General features: G+C 43.2%; 1 protein-coding gene and 1 long non-coding RNA gene across 4 annotated transcripts in view; one reads left to right on the forward strand and one right to left on the reverse strand.

The window, feature by feature from the left end:
* Frmd4b (FERM domain containing 4B) overlaps positions 1-2,794 on the reverse strand; it is a 330,791-nt gene extending 327,997 nt beyond the window's left edge. Inside the window, exon 1 of the mRNA NM_145148.2 lies at positions 2,327-2,794. The gene's annotated coding sequence lies outside the window, so the exon portion shown is untranslated. The remainder of the gene's footprint in view (positions 1-2,326) is intronic.
* Gm32247 overlaps positions 1,623-27,394 on the forward strand; it is a 39,917-nt gene continuing 14,145 nt past the window's right edge. Inside the window, exons 1-5 of one of the 3 annotated variants that reach the window (XR_003956338.1) lie at positions 2,811-2,899; positions 3,853-3,988; positions 4,492-4,696; positions 10,017-10,235; positions 11,759-11,810. This is a non-coding gene — a long non-coding RNA (predicted gene, 32247). Of the gene's footprint in view, positions 2,900-3,852; positions 3,989-4,491; positions 10,236-11,758; positions 11,811-27,394 lie in introns of all 3 variants that reach the window. The other 2 variants (XR_001785334.1, XR_003956339.1) reach the window with 2 other exon arrangements.

Raw genomic sequence — 27,394 nt, forward strand, 5'->3', positions numbered from 1 at the left:
ACAAGCTCCAAGCCTTCACTTCCAGTGCAAAGATAATTGCAATTCTTGAAAATTATTGCAGACTAGATATGACAGTCATGTATTTTTAACTGCCTTTCATGCCCCCCCTGTTTGTGTTGTCGGCTCGCCAAAACTTCCTTTCTCCTCCCTCAAAGACACTGCAAAGCCATAATTAAGTCTGTGCCATCAAATGGACAAGCAGGAGCCCTGAGTTCTGCTAGAAATAGAGGCTACAAATGGTAAACACTCGAGGGAGACCTGGGAAGGTCTTCCCACACTCTGGGCTGCCTGTGAAGTTAGCTCCTCCCACACTTTTCTAGACTCAAGCCTCAAGGGTAATTCTGTACCTGCTCTAGGAGGCCCCTTAACTTTTCTGTAGCTAACCTGTGTGTTGGGAAACAGAGTGACATTTAGGACAAGCACTTGCATGCACTAGAGAATGATCTTCTGCAAACTTTGTGGACAACGACAAAAATCAAACCTCATTGTCATTGTGCTTTAGGTGGATTTCCTTATTTTCTGCCATTGCCTTCTTAAAATACTTTCTACCTGCATTCCCAAGTATATGCAAATGAAGTGGTTAATATGTGTGCAACGTCCTGAAGAAACGACAGGTCTTCTCTGTCCCCCAAAATCCTGAGCTTTTCTTAACCTCTTCTAGGAACTATACATTCACTCCAGGATGAGTGTGTATATGTGTGCCTTTGTTTACAGAAAACCTGCTGGCTCTACTGTAACACTGGATTTGGGAACAACAACGACAAAGCACCCAACTCTTGATTCTACATCAACTCCTACATATCAACTTAAATTTATGAGAGGAAAAAAAAGGCAAGGTGGCTACTGTTGTTGATTTGTTTATTTCTTTCTCTTTATAATCATTAACAGCACATGACTGGTGTGCCTTCTAATGACCCTGCTCTGCCAGAAGTCTAACATGAGACTAGTTGCTAGTAAACTCATTAATGGCACAGTCCTTAACCCTCCCTCTAGGGTCTGCCTTACTATCTCTGGACTATTCATGACGCCTGCAAACTGCGTATCCTGCTTCCCGACATAGATCCCGCTTAGTTCTTTCAGCACACGTATGACAGATCAAAGAGCAGCTTGAGAAGGTTAAGTAAGGCGAAGAGGCTTTTCTTCCCCTCCAGACACTGGATTTGGAAGCTCCACAGATCCACCCCCTTGGGGACATGAATCAGCATGTCAGGGATTGCCCTGTAATCTTGAACACATCCTCTTGAGTTGGCTGGTATGTTTCTGGGGCAAGCTCAGGCTAACCCTGAAGAATCATGCAGGTCTTCCCTTGAGAGACTGAGGCTGTCAGCACCGCGGCGGCGTCTTCCTTCCCCCCCAAGAGGCAACCTTGCAGACGCGGCACTCTGGGTACCAGCAAACACATCAAGTCAACCCGCAAAGTTCAGAGGAGTTGGCTCTGGTATGTTTACAAGTCCTAGCAGATCTCAGGAATGTTCAGGATAATTATTACCGCACCCAGAAGCGCCCAACCCAACCCTCTCACATCTGGAAGGAAGGAAGCGGCTACACAAAGGAGAGCGAGAGAGACCTCCTCCTGCCACTGAATTCTTAGACCAGAGGAAGACTGGAGCCCAGCTCTTCCCTCTTTGTAAAGGGACCTAGCACTAGTCAGCAGCATCTTTAAAAGTGCAGGAAGCCCTTTGCAAAGGAAGACGTTGGCCACTAGTCCAAACAAAACAGCATTTCTCAAATTAGGGTTAAATGTGCCTTCTCCGATGAAAATAAAAAGTGAAATGCTCCAGAAAATGGACAGAGAGCAGTTCACACGCACACAGCCTCTCCAATACAGGCGCGCTTAGGATGTGACACGCCTATTTACAAAGGGTGGCCAAGCCAAACCCTGGACGTCCTCAGCTAAGGCCAGGGACCCCTCCCTCAGCTTTTCACCACCTTCGGATGGCTTCCCCGGACAGAAGTGTCTGGGATTCAACGATTCATCTCCCTACCTCCCACCAAAGCAAAAAGCGCGTGGTCCAACGCGGCGTGTTCTCAAACCCCACCAGCGTCAAAGCATCAGACCCGCCAAACTTCCTGTCACTACACTGCCAGAGCCACCAAAGAGCGGCGCCAAGTGCCTAGGAACTCCAGTCCAGGCTGAACCAGCCCGGGAGCTTTGGGGCGGGGCTTCCCGGTGGCAGGAGATTGGGGACCAGCTCTGCGGGTCCCCAACCTGCGCGCGCCGGGGGGTGGGGGGTGGCGGCGCACTCTGCGCTCCTAATGTGGAACCTCGGCCTCCTTCCTCCAGCGACAGCGCGCTCTGATAATCCTGGGACAGTCGCCTACCTACCTGCTCAGCCGCCTCCTTCCTCGGGCGAGCTGGGCTGTTGTCGCCTTGCTACTTTATTGTCTGCGTTGCGCAGCGCGCGGGACCCGGGAAATCCTCTCCGCGCCAGTCCCGCAACTCCAGGGCGCGCGGCGCCTTCCTCTGCAGCAGCTGTCTTCCTCTCGGTCCTCCTCCTCTCCGCCCAGGCTTGGGCTCAGCGTCAGAGCCGCGCAGCTCAACTCCACGGCGGCTAGCCGGGCAGCCAGAGCTCTCAGCATCCCCTGGCCCGGTATCCTTACCAGGATACCCACGCTCCGCGGAGGAGCCTCGAGCCGCCTTCCCCACCTTTCTCAGTGTCCCCACCTCCCTCAGTCCAGCCTCTAGCCGCTGTCAGCACCGGCTCTCCACCGATCTCTCTGCACTGCCCCCGCCCGTCGCCTCTCCGGGGGCCAGGGCGGCCCTGCCAATGAGGCTCGGCGGATGCGCTGTTCCGGCCCAGTCATTGTATCGGGAGGAGGAGGGGGAGCGAAGCAGGGAGGGGGCGCTCGGCCCCGCGGTTGCAGCTCGCCTGGCCTTCTGCGCGCGCACAGGCGACGGGTAATGAATTTAAGAGAATCTTGGGGTGCATCTAGGAGGCGGCCGGAAAGCTAGCTTCTTTGCATCACCCTAACTTTGAAGCACCATAGGACTCTCTATTGTACTTCCTGGATTTAGGCATCCCGAGACCTTAGGATAAGGGAGACCTCATAACCTGGAGAAATGACTGGATCTTAGACTCTTGCAATCAGATGGCTCTGAATGAAAGAAGAAAGAGGAAGCGGTGTCTGATACTGTCCCACAGTAGACAGTTATGATATGGCATTTAATTCTCTATCTGACTCGGAGGTGCTGTGTTGCGATTTCTTTGAAGGCTCAAAAAAATTCTCTCCAAACAGCTAATAGTGACAGGGCAGAGGTCGCAGTCTAATCTGATGCTGACCTTAACACAGTGATTGGGAGAAGGAAAGGGGGAAGCAGTTCATGAAAGACCCCAACTAAGATTTATCCAAGCCGGGCGTGGTGGCGCACGCCTTTAATCCCAGCACTCGGGAGGCAGAGGAAGGCAGATTTCTGAGTTCGAGGCCAACCTGGTCTACAAAGTGAGTTCCAGGACAGCCAGGGCTATACAGAAAAACCTTGTCTTGAAAAACCAGAGAGACAGAGAGAGAGAGAGAGACAGAGAGAGAGAGAGAGAGAGAGAGAGAGATTTATCCAAATGAGTTGATAGGGGAAAAGGCTGTGCAAATCCTAAAGCTCTTTTAACCCCCCCCCCCAACCAAACACACACACATTTCTCTGGGTACTTGCAGTTAATTCATTTTTCAAAGTAAATCCATTACAAAACTAATTATCTTCAACTACACAATTATATAGCTCTGTGTTTTGTTGAACAGTTAGTTGACTTATCACTTGTGAGTCTTTAATCTCTCGGCAATACTGGATTTTTACTTTCCTCCCTTTCTTGTCTTCTTCTGTCCCCGCTCCTTTGCCTGTTTTCCTCTTCTTAACAGAACGCAGTCCTACACACTTTGAGGCAGGGAGAGGACCTTGGTTTCCAGGCCCTGATATCAGTGCTGTTGATGGGAAGGGAAGGGAGAAGGCAAGATTTGAAGTGACAGACACTTGAGGTGGCTTGGTGTGTGACAGGTATTGTGCGTGCCTGGTGTAAGTTTTAATTACATTTTCTTCTGGTGCTGAACGGACTGTTTGCTTTCCATTAAATAGAAAATACTGAATGAGCAGCTAACGTTTGTTGAGTGGTAATTACTTGCCCTCGCAGACCTGAGCTGTGTAAGCTGATCGCTTGACACCATCTCACTTCCCTCCCACCTCCCACCCTGCACCCCCCCTGCACCCCCCCACCACCGCCCACCCCTAGGGCTGGGAAGATAAGGAAGCTCCCTGCAGCCAGGTCTGCATCCGTAGTGTGAGCCCATTCAGTGTCAGTTGAGTTTATGGAACTCTGTTTTAACCAGGAAGCACATGAGCCCGAGAGATCAGCTGACCAGCTTGGGAACAGGACCCTGGGAAGAGGTGGTACCCACCTGTAAAATTGCAAACCTCGATACAAAACGCCTGTTCAATGCAATCACCCAGGTAAAAATATCTCCCCATAAGCGAAAGTTTTTGAGACTTTTGTTTCCTTCTAGGTGGGGATACTTTGTAAACCAGGAGACCTTTTGGAAGGTGGGACTTGGCTGGTGAAAGTACTAGCGGTGAGCCTTTGAAGACAAGAGTCTGGATAAGTTCCCCAGTTTTCTGCCTCCTGGTCCGTGGCGATATGACGTTGCAATGAATGCTGCTATGGCTTTCTCCATGCTTTTCCCACCATGCCAGACCAGACTCTCTGAAACTGTGAGTCAAGTTCAAGTTCATCTTTGCTCCCTCAAGTTGTTTCTATAGGTGTTTGGTCAAGAGTGAAGAAAGATAATGAATATGCATGCACAGGTCTTGTTTCAAAAAAGAGACTCTTTTTTTTTTTTTTTTTTTTTTTTTTTGGGCCAATCAATTCTCTAGGAGATGCTGTCATAAAGAGGGGGAAGAATGGAAGAGGAGCAAAGCCATTGATAGGAGGATGGTATTTGTTTTTAAAACACAAATATATATATGTAAACCTGTGTCTAAATATGATTGTAAGATAAGCCCAATGAGACAACATCTAGACAGTGAAAATATTATTTATTTGAGTTTCAAAAAAAAAATGATCAACACCTCTTGTAGTCTTTGTCAAACCAGTAAATAGGTAACTCCATGCTGGGCAGTGTGAAAAAAACAAAACACTGCAATGAATCGAATAAAATATGTGTTCTGCAGGAAGCTGTAATTTAATAGATATGAGGCAAATATCTATGGTCAAAATGACAGCCATGAACATCAGGAACCAAAAATACAGAATTTCCAGGTTTTTAAAAAAAAAAATTAAGGCCCCGCTCACAGCTCTATTACACAAAAAGGAATAGTTTTGATGGAAGGTTATGTTAAAAATTTCTGTCTGTTTCCAGCCCTATTTTACCATTTGGGAGGTTTTTGTTTGTTTGTTTGTTTTTTGTCTTTTTTTTTTAGCATAAAGGAGTGTTTTGGTATTTTGGTATGTATGTCATGAAATCGAGCTACTGCGTTAACAAAGATATGTACTATAAATATCCAAATTAGAACACTTTAAAAGTATTCATTTATTTTGATTAATGGTAGATACATGCTTGTTGAATTTTAAAAAAAGAAATTATGTGTATTGGTATTTTCTTTGCACATATACCTACTTACCACTTTTGTGCCTGGTGCTCCCAGAGGCCAGAAGAGGGCATTGGCTGCCCTGGAACTGGAGTTACAGACAGTTGTGAGCTATCCTGTGGGTACTGGGAATGAACACAGATCCTCTGGGAAAGGAGACAGTGCTTTTAACTGCTGAGCTATCTCTCCAGCCTCTCATTTAGAGATTTTTTTTTTTTTGACAATACAGCAAAGTAAGCATGGTGGGAATGGAAAAGTACCATGAGATCGCTACTCTGAATAAGAATCTTTAACCTTTATACTTCATACTTCAAAGATATATATGCAAGGCACATACATAAATCAAGTATTTTATTAATGTGCCACGCATTATTTACCCATACCAATTAGGCTTCTTTGATTTTTTTTGTTTGCTTTATGCAAAATTTGAAAGACAAGGTTAAAAGAAGGTCACATCATCCCTGCAGCAAGATTTTAATTTTAGCAGGTTTGTACTTTCCAAAGATTTCCTGCTGATCACTGAAATTTGGGATAAAAGCACACATGTTCCATAGCTAGAGGCTTGCAAGTGAGCAAGCGTTCATTTATGTGTAATTAGAATAGCCACACTTGGGTTCCCTGCATGTAAGGCAGGTCATTTAATTACCAACCCTAGGAAGAATTCAGTCCTACAGTTTCCATTCTAGACGTGAAGACAGAGGAGGACACAGAACCAGGGAGGAGATGGGATGTGCCCGAAGTGAGTTAGCTGTTAAATCAATTTTGGTTGGCTTCTAGGTCTGAGTGACTCAGCATGGTGACCCCATCTGGGTACTATGCCTGTGGACCTCACTATTTGAGGCACTTCTGTTATTAGCTTAGGCAACTCTCCACTGGTTTGGGGGGGAGTTCTTTAAAAATCAAATATTGAGGGGGCTGGAGAGATGGCGCAATGATTAAGAGCACTGACTGCTCTTCAGGAGGTCCTGAGTTCAATTCCCAGCAACCACATGGTGGCTCACAACCATCTGTAATGGGATCTGATGCCCTCTTCTGGTGTGTCTGAAGACAACTACAGTGTACTTACATATAATAAATAAATAAATCTTTAAAAAAATAAACAAATATTGAGTCAGGCTTTGTAGTATACAACTGTAATCTTATCCCTCAAGAAATATCCATTCTAGATCACCCTGAGCTAGGGAGAAAGTTCCAGGACAGCCTGAGGTATAATATGAAATCCTGTCTCAAAACTAAAATAGAACCTAGTGATATTGGACATATTAGAAACTGTTCTTGGAGTTACTCTGGTTCAAGGGCAGTTGCTGTGTTTTATTTCTATAATATTCTTTTATTAGCAGTAACTGCTGATGAGGATCATGGCCATCCAAAGCTATACTACAGACCATGTTGTCCCTTCTTAAAGAATGCCATGATGTCATACATTTCCACTTAAGTGCTACACAAACTCCCCATCCCAAAGACACCAAATGTGTCTTTTGCTCCTTGCTGCTTCTATGGGAGATGTTTACTCTCATAATGGCTTCATCTTTCTGTTAACCCCAGGGCCTTTTCACATACAGCAAGATGAATCCAAATCCTCTCTTTCCAATAAGGCCTCTGAGGCTATTGCATTTTATGCTCAAATATAGCATTAAAATATTATTTCTAATTTTTGAGTATGAGATGTGATATGAATAAGCAAAATTAGTGTCTTAAGTGCATGAACTATGGTGCCCTGAAATTAAAACAGAATTTGAAAGCTTAAATAGTGCTGTTTAAAGCAGGGTAGATGTTACACTAAATGATAGGAAATTGCTTTTCAGGGTCAATACTGGCAATTTCATAATGTTCAATCGAATGCAAAGCTATTGCAGCAGCTTAGCTGTGAAAATGCCATGTGGCTGCTCCTCTCTCTTGCTTCCAAATTATGCAAGCAAAATAACTGAATGCAAACTTCACAGAAATGCATATATAACTGCCTTTTAAGGGCCTATCACTATGCCCTTCACATGTGAAAATGCTTTTTAATAATGTTCCTTTGGCACTTAAACTGGTTGAAACGCCTTGGAGAGCAGCCAAAGCAGAAATCCAGCACGTTATGGGCTAGACTGAGAGTGGAGCAGAGATCGGCTGAAATGCTACATCAGAGAACACAGGCAGCAGCATCTCTCCCTCCAAAGGGCGAGGGCACTCCACAGGACATGAATAACTATTCCTTTACTGTTCTGCCACCATGTTATCTGATCCCAAAGCTACGGAACTACAGAGGAGGAGCAACTCTGAGATGGTCTTGACAGGACCCATGTCAAGGGAGGCTAGCATTAGTTCTGACCTGCGTGGTAGGATTTTGTGTGGTTGCTTTGCTTTATTTTTCACTAATGGTCACTATTTGGAGATTTTAACCTAAGCGTGTTGATTGGTAGGTGTGCTGGAGTCTATTTGGAGAGAAGATTCCAGACCCAGGCTACTATTTGACACCATTCTATTAGTTCTAAAAGGGGATGTTTTAAAAGTGTTACTTTTAATTGACAAGTGATCACTGTACATATTTAGGGTTACAAAATTATGTTTTCATAATGAACATGATATATGATGATCAAGTCGTAGAAATGAGCATATCCAAATAGTTCTATTTTCTGTAATGAGAACATTTAAAAATCTTCCTTTACAGCCATGTTGACATACATAGCACAGGGTTGTTAACCATACCCAACCACCTGAACGTTTATTTAATTGAAATTTAGTGGCTTAAGCATCATTAAATTCCCTAGCACTAGGACATACAATTTTTACTACAACCATTTATTTACTTTGGTAGCGGGTTTATTCATTGCCACATTGCATGTGTGGAGGTCAGAGGACAACTTGTGGGAGTCATTTCTCTCCTTTCACTATATGGGTCCCAGCAACTGAACACAGGTGGTCAGGCTTGGCTACCAGCTCCTTTGCCTGTGAGCCTGTGTATCAGAGGTTTTCCACGGAGATCTCTGGCCTGGCCTGTACCAGAGTTCCAGCGAAGGGAAGTGAGTGCGGGCAGGGAGGGGAACTTGTTTCCACAGCTTCAGCTGCTGCAGTTGGCGCCACCTCTGTCTCTGCCATGCCTTCCCAGTTCGGTTACTTGGTTACTCTGTGCCCCCCTGCACTGATTGGGGTCTGGCTCACGAGGCTGTCTAGCCAGTGAGGGGTGCAGCAGAGCTTCAGGCAGCGTTTCAGGAGAGCAGAACTCTTCCCAAGTGTTACAACAGCTCTTATGACAGAAGCTCTCGGATTTCTGAGTAGTTTTCGCACACATTTAATCCTTCTGGACAGGACTCTAATATACAGTTTTGGGGTGAGTCAGGGATTGACAACAGTTACTTCTCGTTGGCATGGCCTGTGAGCTTTGGGGAAACCTTATTTGCCTGGGGGAATGGCTTGGTGCAGCTCCTATCACATACCACTCTGCAGAGGGTGGCAGGTTGTGAGAGGTTGTAGCTGGGACTGGAGCCAGGGGTCCAGGAGGCATGGCCAAACTCCTACCATCCCATGAAGGCAGAAGTCACCGCCCACCAGGTCTCTGGGGTTGAAGGCCTGTGCTCCACTGGGGACCAAGCTGTCTGTGCACTAAGTTTACCGAGTCAACACAAGCTTTTCTATTTGCAGCTTCTCATTTAGTACTGACCATGAAATTTTGGCCTCTACAGATTCTTTGCAAATGCCCAACCACTGATATGCTCTAGCCCTCAATGTGTCTATGTAGATTCCACATAGGAGCAAGAACGTAGGGTATTTTTCCTCCAGATTGCAGCTTACTTTATTGATTGTGTCTTCCAGGACAGTCCTTGCTATTGTAGATGACTGAAGCCTGAAAGGGGTATCTAATAAAGAATTGCAGGTGTGTAGGGAAGAATCTAATTTCATTCTAGAATTTTGCACTAGTTTTCTACAAATACCACGATCTCCTTTTATGCTTCTGGGGGTATTTCATCAAAAAACGTTTTACAGCTTCCTTTAAAAAGGAAGCAAAACATTGTAACAACGGCTTGTCTGTCATGGTTTCATATGCATATTTCATATTCGACTGAATTATTCCACGGCGTGTAAGCATGCAAGTGTTTAAGGTGACAAATTTAAACAACATGCATAATAATGCAAAAAGGGGGCATGCCCTTTAAAAGTTTCATCAGCTCAATAGAGTTCTCCTGCAACTTCTGACCTGGCTAGGAGGGGCCTTCCAATCTGTGGTTGGCTTTGCTGCATCTTCCTTTGGTCCTGTTTTACTTGGGATGCCTTGCTGGCTAATGGCAACACCCTTTCTCTGATAAAACCTGACAGACTTGGGAGAACTTTGTGCCCAAGGGTGACTAATTCAGATGTTTAGAACTAAGCAAAGAACATCACCAGGAGCCCGGGTGTTGTGACTGAACTTAATATATGTGTTCCCCCAGAGATTTGTGTGTTTGAACACTTACTTGGTCCCCAGGAGATGATGGTCCTCTGCTGGAAACTTGCGGCACCTTTAGGAGGTGGAGAACCAATATAGGAAGTGTGTCATCAGTCACCAGGAAGCCTGGAGAGATATTGTAGCCTAGACCCATTTCCTGTTCACTCTGCTTCCTGTCTGTGGATGCTATGTGAGCAACAGCCTCCTGTTCCTGTCACCATGCCTTCATTGCCACTGTGGACTGTGTCTCCTCTAACTGTGAGTTGGAGTTAACCCTTTGTTGTCAGGTTGTTATCTTGTCACAATAACAAGAAAAACATCTAAACCAAGAGGGTCAGGATGACAAAGCAGAGACCACTGCTAAGTGGAAAATATGTACCATGTCCACAGGGTCCCTGTTACCCCAATCCAATTAAAACAGTGGAGTCTGTATTTAGGATTCTATTTCTTAAAAATGTCTCATTATTAAATGCTAGCAATTAATCTAAAGCCATTTAAAAATTAATTAGTCAAACAAAAGCTATCTGTAGTCCTGATAGGACTCAGGAGCTCCAGTTGGACTGCTGGCCCATCCCAAACTCTCTGTTTGCAAATGGGGAAAGTGATGCTCAGAACATGAAGGTAATTTGCCTAAGAATACAAAATAATATCACAGGATATTAAAGCATGGCTTCTTGGCTTTTAGCCTAGGAGCTCCTAGTACAAACATCTGCTTCTACTTTTTTGCTAAGATTTAAGTCATATTCCCAATTACATGATTTCAAATATTGTTCACTGTTTAAAAAAATATTCATGGGCTTTGAAGCATACAACTTACTCTGATGGTGTTTCCGTCACATGCTCACATGTTGCAAATCATTTCTAATGTTTATAAGGCTACTGAGGCTCCACTTCCAGTCATATCTTTTCAAGAATTTTCTGTGCCTCTACTCTCCCCATGTCTTCTCCCTTAAGGAATCTGGCCAGTTTTAGGGAAAAGTAAAATATGTAAGAGGGAGCATGCTGACTACTCTATCACGAACCAGAAGTAGGTGGGCAGCATCGACAGAGGCGCATACTGTGAGACAGCGAGGTAAATGCTCAGCCATGTACTGAGCCCTGCGGCTCCCTTGCTTGTGCAGCCAAAGCAAACAAAACACACTGCTAACTTGTCAGGACCCAGGACCCCCTGGAGGAAGTGGAGATCATCTTTCCAGGAGTTTTAGAAACCGGGGAACCTCCATGGTACATCTGAGATTACTTCCTTTTCTTCTCCTGCAGAAAAAGTTTTTGTTTTGCTTTTCTATAGCAAGCACACACACACAACCACCACTCAGGACAGACTGCTACTCTTTGTTACAGAAAGCTGAAGTTTTCTTGGTGTCTTATTCCCAATATTATTCTTTCCAACTTTCCAAAAGTAACCAGAAGCATGAATGTGTCCAAATCTAATAGTGTGTGTCACATGTATCTGTAAATAGCTCTTGGTATAATGATCTATACTTTGAAAATACATGCTTCTGTTGTTCCATACCTTAGCCTGTGTGTTTCACTTACTAACATCCTTATAAAGATTTATCCAAGGTGATAGATATGAATCTAGTTTAATTTTTAAACAATTGATAATATTCTACATTATATTTGTTCATTTTAGCTGCTCACTTTCAAGGATTGAACTATTTTATCTCAAAACATTTAAAGAAGGAGCTAATTTTACTGAAAACATTAACAATAAGTTTTAAACTGATAATTTTCTTATTATCCAGGACCAAGGTAGATAATATTTTCTATTTTCTTCTCAGTCCAATATTCTTGATCTTTCTGGAATTGCATGGAGTCTACTAGAAAACTTAGGTAAGAAACATGGTTTCAAGTGGTATTTTTCACAAGGGAAGATTAAAAGGTCTTGCTTTGAGATTCCTCAAAAGAATAAAGCTTGAAAAAAATTTAAAAAGTGGTGTATATACACAGTAGAGTTTTATTCAGTCATAAAAAAACAAAATCATGTCATGTGTAGGAAGTGGGTAATTTTGTGAATTAAATCAGTCTCAGAAAGTAAAACTTTTTTCCCATTTATGGACCTTAGATTTTATATAGATAAATAAAATTTTATGTATTTGAGGCATCAAAGCAGAATCAAACCAAGGGAAATGAAGGAGACTAAGGAGGAGCGAGGCAGGCTGGGGCATAGGAGAATAGGTTCCAAGCATATTATATAGTTGTATGGAAATGTCCTTATGAAACCCAATACCATCCTGTATAGGGAATCTATACCAACTAAAGCTTTTCCTGTGCTATGGTAAGGAGTCATTGGCTTTCTACAACGTGTTTTGAAGGGATTGGCAACTTGTACTGTGGCTTTAGATTAGAGTAAATCCAACCATTACATAATGAAGAATGCATTAAATATCTGTGACTGTGCCAAGTTGCCAGAGAAAGCGATAAGGAGAAATGGAGAAAAACATAAAGTGCCCCCTTCCACTGTCTTGAAAACCTGTGAAGCTTTTAACATTTCTGAGATTCAGTTTCTTTCTTAGTGTACACTTCTTAATAGTTCACCTTTCCGGCTTAAAATTCTAGTACTGGTGACATCTGAATCCCCTGAATTATCAGCATAGGTGTGAGGAGCTAGCATTTGGAAATTGCTTTCATTTGAATAAAAATAAATACAGACAGGGTTCATTGCTAAATATTGTATATCATGGAAAGCAACCCTTTTTATTAGAAAGCACAGCCCCTGGATATATTTCCACATTACTTCTTTTTAAATGATCTTGTCAATTGCCTACCTCATTATAAAACAATCTGGTAGATGCTGTTAACAGAAATTGCAGGCTGTTTATCTCATGGGCAAATTTGATCTTCAAGAAAAAGGGTGTAGATTTATAGCCCATGACATCTTAAGAGTCTTTCCTTTTATCCATAAGATATAGCCAATGAATGGTTTCTAGAGCACTCTATCTTCATGGTCTTGGATGAAGTGTCCTGGAAACCATGATGATGCTCATTCTACTAACAATGTGTCTCTGATTTCTGCTGTGTTGGAAGCCATGTGAGCACAGGCCTCCTTGGATCTAAATAAATTCCAGAAATGGGTGTCACTCTAGTAACTGCTGAGCTATTAAATAAATCTGCATTTTCATTCTTAATGCTATGGTCAGGATTCCACATGGAATGCAATGAAGATTTAGGTCTGAGAATTATTAAATTCTTTCCCAAGGTAACTTATGTGCACAGTATCATGGCTTTTCCTACAGGGCATTCAATTCTTCCAGGCTCTTGGCATGGACTATCTCCTTCTCTTCATTCCAGGACCAACAAAACAATCAGAGAAAAAATTTCCATGCTTGCCCTAGGGAAACAAAACCCTACATTCTCAACCTTGTTTGTTTATCTGGTTTTAATTGTGTTTCCTTGGTAAAAGGGCATCTTCGACACATGTGGGGGTTTTTGTTTGTTTTGTTTTGTTTTGTTGTTGTAGTTGGTTGGTTTGGTTCGGTTTGGTTCATTTAATTATTGCTGTAGCCTCAGCACCTAGTAGGGATTTATTAGGAGCTCCTTCACATAATGAATGAATGTCTTTTTCCCCCCTTATTTAACTCATGAATCATTGGGGCTTTGGCACAGATCCTAGCCCTGGGGAAATCTTTCTTAGGATTTCTCAGGTTCCATCCAGTCATCTGATCATGCACTCAAGTGATGCTATGGCCTCTGTCCTTTTGGCACCCTCCCGGGTCTCATTTTCCTTGAATTTTTGCATTTTATAAACAGACATTTGGGGGGTTACTCTTTTTTCTTAGATATTTTCTTTATTTACATTTCAAATGTTATCCCCTTTCCTAGTTTCCCCTCTGAAAATCCCCTATCCCCTCACCCCTCCCCCTGCTCTGCAGCCCACCCACCCCCATTTCTGGTCCTGGCATTCCCCTATATTAGGGCATAGAGCCTTCACAGGACCAAGGGCTGATGACCGATTAGGCCATCCTCTGCTACAAATACAGCTAGAGCCACCAGTTCTGCCATGTGTCTTCTTTGATTGGTGGTATAGTTTCAAGGAGCTCTGAGGGTACTGGTTAGTTCGTATTGATGTTCCTCCTATGGGGCTTCAGTCCCCTTCAGCTCCCTGGGTATTTCTCTGGCTCATTCATTGGGGACCTTGTGCTCTGTCCAATAGTTGACTGTGAGCATCCACTTCTGTATTTGCCAGGCACTGGTAGAGCCTCGCAGAAGACAGCTATATCAGGCTCCTGTCAGTAGGCTCTTGTTGGCATCTGCCTAGTGTCTGGGTTTGGTGGTTGTTTATGGGGTGGATCCCCAGGTGGGGCAGTCTCTGGATGGTCATTCCTTCAGGCTCTGCTCTGAACTTTGTCTCTGTAACTCCTTCAATGGGTATTTTGTTCTGGGGGATTACTCTTGAGGAGAAGGGGTTCATGGAATCCTGCTACCCCTTGTAGAGCTCAGCGATTCCTAGGCATGTGCAATGGTGCAGAGGAGAGCCACTCAACAAAAAGATTTACCCATCAAAAAATAACAATGATGCTGCAATGGTCCAGGAGCCCTGCTCCAAAGGGATCAGAATTTCCCATCCATCCATGCAATTCTTTGCTTCATATTTGTTTCCCATCTCACAACTACAAAATAATGTAATGACATGGACCTGACATTTGAAGGTCAAGAACAATTACAACCACCAGGCAGCACACTTAGCTGTTGGCCTTGCCTGGAATTGAGCTGATGAATACTATAGAGCCCTTCTCAGTAGGAACAAAGCAGAATGGACATTTAATCATTTAACCATGCATAATGGAATTCAAGAAGCTCATTGCCAAATGAGCCAAGGGGCCAAGTAATACAGATCATGCAAATATTCAGATGCACAATGGTCCATCTCAGGAGCACAGGGAGAAGATCACAGTGGCCTTTAGTCGGTAAGGGATGCCACACATATGCATTTGGTGTCAATAGCATGGTAATAGTGTGTGTGTGTGTGTGTGTGTGTGTGTGTGTGTGTGTGCTCGAGTGTGCACATACACCATCATTTGAGAGAACATTATTTAACAAGAAAGCAGATGTCCACATACAACAGGGGCGAGGAAAGGCAGAGAGAATGGTTACACAAAAGTCAAAAGAAACCCTTGTTAAGCCTTGGCAACTATGTGACAATTATGACATGGGACAAACTTGCCCTCTTGTTAGTTTCTGGTGGCAAAGAGAATGACCTAATTTACTCATTATACTGCGTAATGGATCAAAATTATGTACAACAAGAACACGTGCCCTTCAGGCTGTCTTCTGAAGTTCCTAATAAGAAGCCAGGATTTCTGCTAACTCGTACAGGGCTATGTTTATTGAAGTAAAGCATTTTACATGGAGAGCTATAGGCATGGGACATCATAGACTGCTTTATAGGTATCTCATGTCACTTACACTTGTCACCTGAGTATTGTAATAGTGCTCTGAACCTTAGTTTTAGAAAGATTTTATTTCAGCCTTTGAAGTTACTCACAAAATGTTCATCACTGACTTCCTCTAGGAATTCCGAAGATTACCCTTTCCATCTTTCTTCCCCAGTACAAATAACTCCAAGCGATAAACTATTAGGACACAGATGGTAAAGCCCATTTATTCTGTTCTTTTTTACTTTAATGTCTTGAAGTTTCCATAGACTAAACCCAGATATTCCTGACCTCGAGTCAGTCAGGACATGCTGATCTCCACATGTTAGGAGAAATCTAATTAGCTCAGCAGTTAGATTACTTTCCTAGTTCCCAGTAATTTTTTAATCTTTCAGGATAATTCCTGGCACACATTTTTAAATGTTCTTCTTACCTACATAAGCCTCCTGGTTAAGCATTTTCACAAGAATGGTGATGCTGTAAAACCACACAATGTGGTCTTGAAATAGACTTCAATGGTTCACTTAGGAACCAATTTCTAGAGGGTTCCATTGATAATTTCAGGATTCAGTTAACATGCTCGACCCTTTGTAATTATACTCACAGGACAGAGATAAGAGTCTTCAGTCTCTGACATTTGTCCTTTAGACTCCAAGCCACAGTTCTTCGACATGCCCTCTGGTTCATCATCAGCTCTTATGCAGGAACAGTTGTTTCCCTGTGAAACATCTGACAGTGTCTGGAGATATTTTGGATTACACAACTGTCCAAGTAGGCATGCCCTGCTGAAATCTTGGCAGTGGGAGACAGAGAGCTTTCTAACCATTCTCCAATGTTTGCATTAGATCTCCTATAACTCAGCCAAAAATGCCCAAATTGACACTATTGAGGAATACTGACTCATGTTGTGTGTGTGCACGTGTGTGTGCACACGTGCACACATATGTGTATGTACATGCTTGTGAAAGCATTAGGGCTACCTCAGTTGCCATTTATCAGGAGTTCTGTCCATATCCATCTTATTTTTGAGGCAGGGACTCTCATTATCCTAGAGCTCACACCTATTAGGCTAAACTGACTGGTCCAGGATCCCAAAGCATCCACCTATCTCTGCCTTCTCAGTGTTGGGTTTCTGCTTGAGTATCAACAAGTCTGGCTTCTTTACATAGATCCTGGGGATTAAATTTAGGTCTTCATGCTTGTAATAGCAAGAGCAAGCACTTTACTAACTCAGCCATTTACCCCAGACCCAGGACTATCATTTTTACCGCCAACCTCAACTGAATCAAATGTGTACCTGTCTGACAGTTTTTAGGCAGAGTATTTTAAAAACCAGATTAGACTTTACCTTCTAATCTTTCAGGGAGGTTAAAATATTAATGGGGGGATCAATTGTTTCTTCAATTAAGCCTCCAAGCATTCAGAGTCCATCATTGAGCTCTCAGAATAAGTCCTTTATTTAGGTCCTAGGGAAGTCTATGCAATTATAGCTCTCCAAAGTTCCAACGGAAGCCTCATTAAAGAAATTCTGAGCTGGAACCTTCTCTGCGATTTCTGAGAGGAAGCCTATTGATTTCCTATAGACGTTTATTATTTTGTAATGGTCTATATTTATGTTGTGGTTTTATTCTAAAAGTGACAAAATGTAAGTAAGTGGTGTCAGATGGCTTCACTGGGCTACTCTCAGAGCTCTGCTGTCCCTAGAGGCCTGCCCCAATGTGTCTGTAACAAGGCAGCTTGCTGGGCAGGCAGTCAGAGGTGATAATAACATTATGGCCTCAGTCACAAATGCTTACCTGATAATTTTCTTAAATTGAATTCTTCCAGACAGAAAGCCAGATCCAAGAATAAGACCCTCTCAGGAGAAGCTGTTGAGAGACAAGGGCAGTGAGACAGGAAAGGGGATGGAATTAGATGTGGTGGAAGCTCCTTCAGGTCTAGTCCGGCCTTAATTCTGTAGGTAGCGTCAGATGGAAGGTATACCTCATGATTCTTTCTGGGGGCAACAGCCTGTCATGAGCTTCCTGAGTAATATGGAAACTTCCTGGTGCTTCTGGATTTCCATCTAGGAAAGAAGCAGTAGCTTGTAAATGTGTTCTGTCTTTTGAAGAGGCTTCCATGCAGGAAGGTTGGCAGAAGAGCAACAGATGCTGGTGGTGACAAGAACCTGGGGACCTGTAACTCCTGCCACTTCATAGTCTGGAAGTGTGCCAACACAACTGAAGTCTCTAAAGCGCTTATTCAAGTATCCATTCACTCAGCAAATAATGGTTGACTTTACACCATGTACCATGACCTGTGCTGTGAACTAGAGGGGAATAGGTGCACAATACATGTGTTTAGCAAAAAAAGCCCTTGTACATGGTGCTGGAGTGAAGTCCCTTCCCGTAGGGACACCTCATCAGCCTTTAAGAATGTTCCTTAAGACCCAGATGTAGCTGTCTCTTGTGAGACTATGCCAGGGCTTAGCAAACACAGAAGTGGAAGCTTACAGTCAGCTATTGGATGGATCACAGGGCCCCCAAGGAGCTAAAGGGATCTGCAATCCTATAGGTGGAACAACAATATGAACTAACCAGTACCCCCCGGAGCTCGTGTCTCTAGCTGCATTTGTATCAGAAGATGGCCTAGTCGGCCATCATTGGGAAGAGAGGCCCCTTGGTTTTGCAAACTTTATATGCCTCAGTACAGGGGAGCGCCAGGGCCAAGAAGTGGGAGTGGGTGGGTGGGGGAGTGAGTGGGGGAGGGTGTGGGGAACTTTTGGGATAGCATTGGAAATGTAAATGAAATAAATACCTAATAAAAAATGTCATATATGGAAAAAAAAAAGAATGTTCCTCAAGTGGTAACACTGAGTTTGGGAGGGGCAAGCTAAATAAGAGTTAGCCTGATGCAGAGTCTACATCCAAGTAGAGCCATGAAGATTCCCCTACACATAAAGACCAATATGAATGATAAGCTGAAAGAAATGGGAGCAGAAACCAGTGGAAGAACTGGAGGCTAGTAACTTGCATTTAAGTTGAGAGCCAGGATTCATGGGTTCCCCCCCTTCTAATATTACCAGTTCACTTCCTGGGACATTTTCAAATTTATTCCACAATCTTTACCTCCAAAGATCAGCAGATATTCCCTGTGGGTTGGAGGATAAAATCGGCCAAGTACCGTGGATTTCGCCATCACTATGGAATATTGCCAGAGATGACATGTCTTAGGTAGAAATGAGACAAACACATAAACTATCATTCTCCACTTACCAGCATGTGTGTATGGTCACCCAGCACAGAGGTGGGGTCCTAAAGGGTCCCTTGGTAGGGCCAGCCTTTGAACCTTAGTTTTAAGGACTCAGGAGATTTTGAGCTGGTTGGGTACTCTAGGACAAAAAGGAGTTGAGCACATCAACCTTGGATCAAGTTGTCTAGGAATGCTTCATTATTTTATAAGTTTGAACTGTCCCCCAAGTGTCTGTCAGCCAAACATCACAAGAATGAAGGGAAATTGAGCATAAGATGTTCTTTCAAATGACAAATAATGCAGTCATATTGGTTCCTTGCTTTGGATCAAGATCTGGATATGCAGAACACTTCTATTTTTCTCTTTATTATGGAAGGAATAACAAGTTTATAACAATGAAATTACACAATCATGTTGCATACATGGTAACATGCAGATGTAACCAAAGCACAAATGGATGTAACATAAACAGAGGAAAGCAAAGCTTCAGGGATTTGGAGGAAATGCAGTAGAGCGGAGATCAGCCTTTAACCTACTAGGAGTTCATCTTTTCAGCTACAGCTATGGGACTATGTGGGAACAAAGGTCGAGGATTGCCAAAAGTTTTGACTTTTCAGAAGCCAGAAACTCCAACTTTTAGAAGATAACCTCAGACTCAAAAAGTGGCAGCCAAATCAAAAATCAATGTTAACCCTATATGGACCAAAAAAAAAATCATGTCTGTGAGCTGGGTTTGCAAAGCCCCTGTTTTTGCACAGAGGTAGGTTCATATCTGTCTCACTGTCTTCCCTTCTCTCCCTAAGCCTTGCCTTCCCTTTCTTGGGGCTGATGGACTGAAGCGCTGGCATTTATTTGATCCAGTATGTCTCATAATGGGGATGATGATGGAGGAATTTCCCAAACACATTAAATGATGGAGGTGCCATTCATGTTAGCTAGGGCTTGTAGAGTTGTCAAAGTTGAGCTTGGAACCAGCATAGTTAAGTAGGCTGGTTCTTTACAAAGCTGGGGTATTTGTCATTTGGAGTTACTGGGAACGATACAAAACAGTCAAATTAAACAAGGTGGCTCAATGGTTAAGAGCACATGTTGCTTTTGCTAAAGACCTAGGTTCTATCTCCAGTACCTACATTGTGGTTCACAACCATTCATAACTCCAGTTCCAAGGGCTCTGAGACCTTTTTCTGATCTCGTGGGCATCAACCACACACATGCATGCAGACAAAACACTCAAATACATTAAACAAACAAACAAATAAATAAATGCCCAATAAATACAAGATAAATATCTTGGGCAAACATTACTGGCAATAGAGCTTGACTTGTCAACCTTCTGTACCATGTAGTCTACTCTCTGAAGGAACTTTGAGCATCTCAACTGTATGTTCAGAGGTCCATCCTTCTCTAGAGTCAACATTCAAAGAAACAATGTACTGGAGGCCCAACTCAGTTGACACAGTACTTGCTCAGCAAGCAGGAAGGCCTGAATTTTATTCCCAGAACCATGTAAACTATATATGGTGGTATGTTCTCATAATCCTAGCATGCAAGTCTAATGCCAGGGTAATCAGTGGTCAAGATCTTCATAGGCTATATTTAAGTTTAAACTAGCCTGGAATATAATACAATAAGAACACTTACTGTCTTAGTTAGGGTTTCTATTACTGTGATGAAATATCATGACCAAAAAGCAAACTAGGAAGGAGAGGATTTACTTGTGTTTATTTATTCACAGTACCATATTTCGGTCCATCACTGAAGTGAGTTGGGACAGGAACTCAGCCAGGGCAGAAACCTGGAAGCAGGAACTGATGCAGAGACCATGGAGGGGAGCTGACTATTGACTTGCTTCTCATGGTTTGCTCAGTCTGCTTTCTTATAGAACCCAGGACCCCAGCACCATTCACAGTGGGTTGGGTCCTCCTTCATCAATCACTAATTAAGAAAATGCCTTACAGCCAGAGCTTATGAAGGCAATTTCACAATTAAGGTTATCTTCTTTCAGATAAATCTAGCTTGTATCAAGTTGACATGAATGTAGCCAGCATGCTTATATCTTGGCCGTAACTAACAGCTGTCTAATTGGACTTTATACCTGATCAACTCTAGAGGAAACATACCTAGTACTAGACATCTAGCCAACTACCCATGAAATCATGAGTCTTAGAAAAGAACCTACCACCACCACTAATTCCTAACTGCATTCTAAATACTTATTTTTATACCCACAGATAGTGTAGCCCCCACCCCCCATCAAAGAAATGTCTTCCTGCAACAGATAGAGACTACTGCAAAAGAATCAAACTGGTCATGATGAAGGACAAAACTGACCGTGAGGTACCTAACCTCAATGGCTCAGGGAGCATCTTGGAAGGAGTATGATAGGAAAGAGGAAAAGAGCCAGAGGACCCGGAAATCTGCTGTGAGATAATGTCTCTTAGAAATGAGAGGGAAGCTTCAGCCATGATACCACAGCAACATGGCTGACTAAAATAGGACCTGAATAAGAACAACACAAATAGACATGCTGAGATGGAAGATGGAATCCTAATAGGGTCCCACCACATCCCTCACAAGATAACACTTATTGACAATTATTAAAATAATTGTAGTCATAAACAGCTTCCACTGACCCCTTAAAAAAAAAAACAACCAAAGCAACCAAACAACCAAACAAAAAACTACAGACAACTAAGGATACTTAGAGTTGGAGAAATACTCTTCCAAGGGCAGATCCCCCTCTAATTGGTTATCCAATATGGTCAACCCTGAAATCATGTACACATAAGCAACACTAAGTTCTTAGTTTAATTTACTTATGCATACACATTGTCTTAGTTAGGGTTTCCATTGATGTGTACAGGTACCATGACCAAGGCAACTCTATAAAAGACAACATCTAATTTGGGCTGGGCTATAGATTCAGAGGTTCACTCAGTCCATTACCATCAAGACAGGAAACATGGCAGCATCTAGGCAGGTATGGTACTGGGAGAGCTAAGAGTTCTCCATCTTGTTCTGAAGGCAAAGAAGAGCAGACTGGCTCATCAGGCAGCAAGGAGGAGGGTCTCAAAGTCCACCCCCACAGTGACGCACTTCCTTCAACAAGGCCACACCTACTCTCTATGGGACAAGCATATTCAAACCACCACACACATATATAAAAATATATAAATTATATCATATGTATATATTAAATAAAAAGAGGGCATGAATATGAGAGGCAGCAAGGAATGGAAGGCATTAGAGGTGTTGGAGGGAAAAAAGGAAATAATATGTTATATTTTAATTTCAGAATGGAAAAAGAAATAAAGAAATATGATATAGTGAAATCACATCTCATGGGTGCTGACCACTCAAACTCAAATATGTAAGCTTGCAAAATAGCAACAAGCCCTCCCAAGATGGCTTGCTGGCTCAGTGGCGAAGTGCTTGCACATGGTCCTGGATTCCATCTCCAGGACAGCAAGGGGGAAAGCCCTTTAATTTATTTATTGCATGTTTCCCCCTCCAACCTAGACTTCAGTCTCCATGCTGGACTCAGGAAGCCATAGACAGATTGCACAAGGCAACAGAGCTAATCTTTGCTTCTTAATCTTCCGGAAGACTGAGGATCTACAGGTGGTTAATAGGTCTTCAAGAGAAATACTGGATGAGAATATGTCTTTCTCTTATTTCCTGGCTTTCAAAGATGATCCCTCACAAGATGACACGTAATGATAATTATTGAAGTAGTTATAGTCATAAATAGCTGCCATTGACTGTGTGCCATACCCTAAGCTAGCCACATTACAATTAAAATTTGCGTGCATCCACACAGTCTTCCTGGCAATACTTCAGTGCCTGACACAGTGAGTGTTTTCATTTGACACATAGGGAAACAAATGCTCATAGAGAGCAAACCAATCTTACCTTGTTAGCAACAGGGTAAGACCCAAACTCTGTCCATCTGGCCTAACAGCGTCTATTTTTTGAAGATAATATTCATGTTTATTACTTTAGAGGCAGTGATACATACTTCCTGTTTTCTTAATAACAAAAATCAGTCTAACAAGACCTTCTAAGATCAGTGTTCCAAAACATTAATAAAGTGTGAAAATTAGCCTGGTTACATTGGGTTTTATATGGATGAGACCTAAATACTTAGTTGAAACATCTAATGACAACTGGAACTGGCTTGTGGGGGCTCTGTGGCCAATACAGGTTCTCAAACCTTAGACCAGTTATAGTGTTAGAGTCAGCTCCTCTAGTAAAGAGCTTTCATTGACAAATTAAGTTTCCAGCTAGTCAGATCTACTCACCCTTAATTGGCTCCCTGAGCTTGTTAATAATTGTGAAGTCTGCAACTTTTAATATCTAATTGTTCTGATGTCATCTGTGAACTGCCTCTTGGGGCAGGATTTCCTAATATCCTCAACAGCTCAACTATAGCCTTTGTTGCTGAGAAGGCTCCCAAGCATGAGGCAATCATGAAAGGACCACAAGGCTACAGAGCCATGGCTCTGCTTTCTCTCTGGAGTCTGGCTTAGGGGTTAACCAAATGGGGGAAGCCTGGTAGAAGGTGCCAGGGAAGCTGCCTCTGATGCCTTGGCATAGGTCTGCAAGCAATAGAGCTTACATTACCACAGGCTAGCAAGACAAAGGCTGAATTTACAGAGAAGTAAGAGGTTTTCATGGTCTAAAAATCAGCCTACTCATGTTTACTTCCTTTCTGAAATTCCTGTGTTAAAATACTATCCCCCAACCCAAGTGATGGTATTGGGGGTGAGTCCTTGGGAGGTGGTCCATCCCTTGGTAAAAAGGAACTCGAGGGCTGGGGAGAAAGGGCACAGTGAGTAAAAGTGCTTACCTTGCAAGCCTGACAACCTGAGTTCAGATCAAAAGAAGCCATGTAAAATCTGAGTACAGAAGAGCAAGCATGCCAGAATATCCTAGAACATCCCCACAGGGAGATGGGAGGCAGAGACAGGACATTCTCCAAAAACCCATGGGTCAGATAGCCTGGCTAACGACATGATTAGCCTGGCTAATGTCTCAGACACATGGAAAGAAGGAATAGCAATGCCCAAAAGTTGTTCTCTGGGTTTCACATGCCTGCTCTGGACATTCGCTCATCGTGGCACTTGTGCACCCACATGCAGGAACATGCACACATGCACATATTATACACATGGGTATACATACACACACACACACACAGAGAGAGAGAGAGAGAGAGAGAGAGAGAGAGAGAGAGAGAGAGAGAGAGAGAGAAAGAGAGAACATGAAGTTTGGAGAGCCCAGGCAAGAAAGTGATGGGAGTGTAGATCTGGGTGGAATTATATGATCAAAATAAATTGAATTTTATATTGCATAAAATTTTCAGAAGATAATAAAATTATTTTATTTTTAAAAAGATATCCTTAGCAGCTCTCATTAGACAAGGACTTGGACTTCCCAGCCTTCACAACTGTAAGCCTGTAAGGCACTCAATCTGGTTATTTTGTTCTAGCATCCTGATCAGACAGGACAATGGCCCAAGATGAGCAAAGATAAGCAATTCTTCACTCTGACCTGTTGTGATTATTTTTCCCATACGTTTTACAGACACTCTGGGTCTGCAAGGAGGAGCAGCAGGTGCTGCTAACATGCTCTGGGAAGGTGGTTTCCTGGGAAGTGGCATCTCCGGGGAGACTGGCAGGCTTGTGCTATAAAACTCCTTTCATAAGGATCTGTGAGCGGGAACAATAAGGCATAGAAGATAGCCATGTTTGGGACTCCAGTGTCAACCAGTCTCCATAAAATGATCCTACTGAGTAATCAGGAGTCGTATTAGCACACATTACATTGCCTGATTCCTGACTATCTACTCTCTCCCAGGCAACATACAAAGAGATTTATCTGCACCGTCCCAAAGGAAGGCAAACATATTAGAATTCAGGGTTCAGAGCCGAACATGACTGATGATCTCTTCACCTTTGGGAGCTAGCATAGCACCTTCAGCACTATGGAAAGCACTCACAGAAAAAGCTGGCCATCGTGGAGCTCACCTAGCAATGGCCCAGCAGAGACAGGCAGTGCCCTGGAGCTCACTGGACAGCCAGCTTAGACTGATGGCTGAAAACCAAACTAAAGTGGAGAACAACAGCCAAGGCTGACCTCTGGTCTTCACACCCATGTGCACAAGTAACCCACAGAGAGGCATATGTACACAAACACACCCATAACACCAAAAAGAGTGTGAGTTTTCCATCAGCCTCAGCCTGTCTTCTTTATTGCTTTATATTAAAACCTTTACTGAAAGGTGTCATGGACAATCCACCCTGTCCCACCTGACATACTTTCTGCTTCCTTTGGTCCCATGGTTTTCTGACATTCTTGTGTTTTCTCTTTCCTTCTTACTCCTCTGTACAATAATTTGAAAAGGTGTTTTATGAATCCTTTACTTTCTTCTTATTCTTTCCTTTCTAGACCTTTCCAGTAGGCCAACTTACTCTGCTATCTTCAATACAATGAAATACGTTTTCTTTTCCTTCTTACAATGGCTGTGTTATATTTGATGTATGAATCCTTTTCATTCATTATGTATTTTCTGAGGGTCTGAGATTCAGGTGATTTTTAACCCCTCCAACTTCCAATTCTCTTCTAGGTACATGGCAAGCACTTAGTAATGTGACCTCACAGTTCCGACTTTTAATTAGTCCTGTGAGGGTTTATTCCCACTTGACCTTTGACGGGTTAAACTGAGCCCACGGTTCTGTATAAGGCTCATTCCTCTTGAATTCTTGCCTTACTGGTATCTTTATTTTGGCTTGTGGCACTTAATACATAAGAAAATGTGGTCTGCATGCAAGCAAACAAACTCCAAGCTCTTGGTCAGGATGAAGAAAGAAACATTTGAGAGGTGCTGTCGTCTGGACATTCCTGTCTCTGAGCAGCAATGTGGTTGGTGGTACAAGAAGCCAAGAAACAAACGCAGAGCAGAGATGGCACAAGACAAGATGGAGGAAGCACGCCCATCCCTAGAGCCAAAGCCTGTGTCCTCCCTCAGAATGCTTTCTATGCACTTTTACACACCACTGTGGCATTGCACTCTTCTCAATAAACTGGCTCCCCCACAACAACCCAGATGTAGGAAAAACACTTTCTGAGAAAACACAAGGCTCTATTTTAATACCTTCAGCCTTAACTCTGCACATTATGCCAGTGCTTTAAGTATTGTATTTGTGTTTAAAGCTTACTGTTGTTGCTTGATGCAGTCTTATTAGGCTAGCTCAGGTTGGCATGGAACTCATTGCTATGCAGCTCAACCAGGCTTTGAACTTTCAATCCTCCCCCTTTCAGCCTCCTGAGTGCTAAGGTCACAACTCTGCACCACCGCATACAGCTTGTTAATGCAATGTAAAGATTTAATTGTTAAATTTTGTGTATGGGGGTTGCTATTTACATATGATGCTCTTAAAAAGAGTCCTAGCATGGCAAAATGGAGTTTGGAGCTCTTGGGAGATAGGTCCACTAAATCAATTTGCTTTCCCTAGAACATAAGGTGGAAACTCTGGTGTTTTCTACTGTGCTATACATCCTGTTTCCTTTGTGGTGTTCTGAGTTCTGAGTTTAGGAAACAATAATGTTCTTCACTGCTACAACAAAACAACAAAATACTCTCTCTCTCTCTCTCTCTCTCTCTTTCTCTCTCTCTCTCTCTCTCTCTCTCTCTCTCTCTCTCTCTCTCTCTAGCCAGATTTTTAGGACTAGAAGAGGAAAAGTCAGTTCTACTTTCAAGCACTGTCATGGTTTGGATATAAAATGCTCCCCAAAGACCCATGTGTTAGAGATTGGATCATGAGGGAGATTGGATCGATGACTTAATCCACTGATAAGACATTGCCGAATTGGGTAATTAGAACTCAACTATAGGAAGTGAGTCACTGGGGACACCTTCATGGGGAGTGAAGGAGGCCCCAGATACATATATTCAACATTCCCTACCCCGGGGGGGGGGGAGAGAGAGAGAGAGAGAGAGAGAGAGAGAGAGAGAGAGAGAGAGAGAGAGAGAGAGAGAGAGAGCGCTCTTACTGGTATGGAACTGTCTTACTGGCGGGAAATTCAAACCCTGTGGGCAAGGGAGCTGACAGAGGCAAGAAAATCCCTTTAGCTTTGGAAAGCAAGAGCCCTAAGTATGAGCAAGCTGGAAAACAGGAGGCAGAGGCCTGCAAAGATTACCAAGGTAATTGAGAACAGCTGGTGAATCTTTAACAGTTTGATAGCTCTCCCTGGTTGACCCCATCTTTCATCCTCTTTGTGTACAATCTGTCAGCTGGTCCTCAATACATTTGTCTGCCCTGGGGCTTCATGAATAGAAGGCGCCATGGAGAAGGCTCCTGGGGAGGAACCAAGCCCAAAGATTTCAGAGTATGTCTCATAAACAACTTGGTCATCCAAAACTCCTGCCTCAGGTCAGAAGCTTACCTTCAGATATAACAAGGAGAGGGACTAATTCCTGACTTGGTCATCAGAGACCTGTAACTCCAGCCTTTCCAACCTGTAAGACAGGGCACCTGTTGCTTCTGCTCTTCCTGTTGGTAACCTGCAGACTTGCCCTGCACAGGACGGTTCCGTTTGACAACCCCAAGGCCCTCCCAGAGCTTTCAAGCTGCAACCTCTGTTTTCTGAGGTTTTGATCTACAGAAGACTGGACTCATGGGGCACCCTGAGGCCAGCTGAGTGCTTTGGGGGATATACCACATAGTATCTCCTGGCTGGTATTCTGGCTGAAGCCTGCCAAGAGCATGGGGCTGTAGCAACTGCAACCTCTTAGCTAGGCACACCTGA

This window comes from Mus musculus, chromosome 6 (genome assembly GCF_000001635.26).
Source record: "Mus musculus strain C57BL/6J chromosome 6, GRCm38.p6 C57BL/6J".
Classification (NCBI taxonomy): domain Eukaryota; kingdom Metazoa; phylum Chordata; class Mammalia; order Rodentia; family Muridae; genus Mus; species Mus musculus.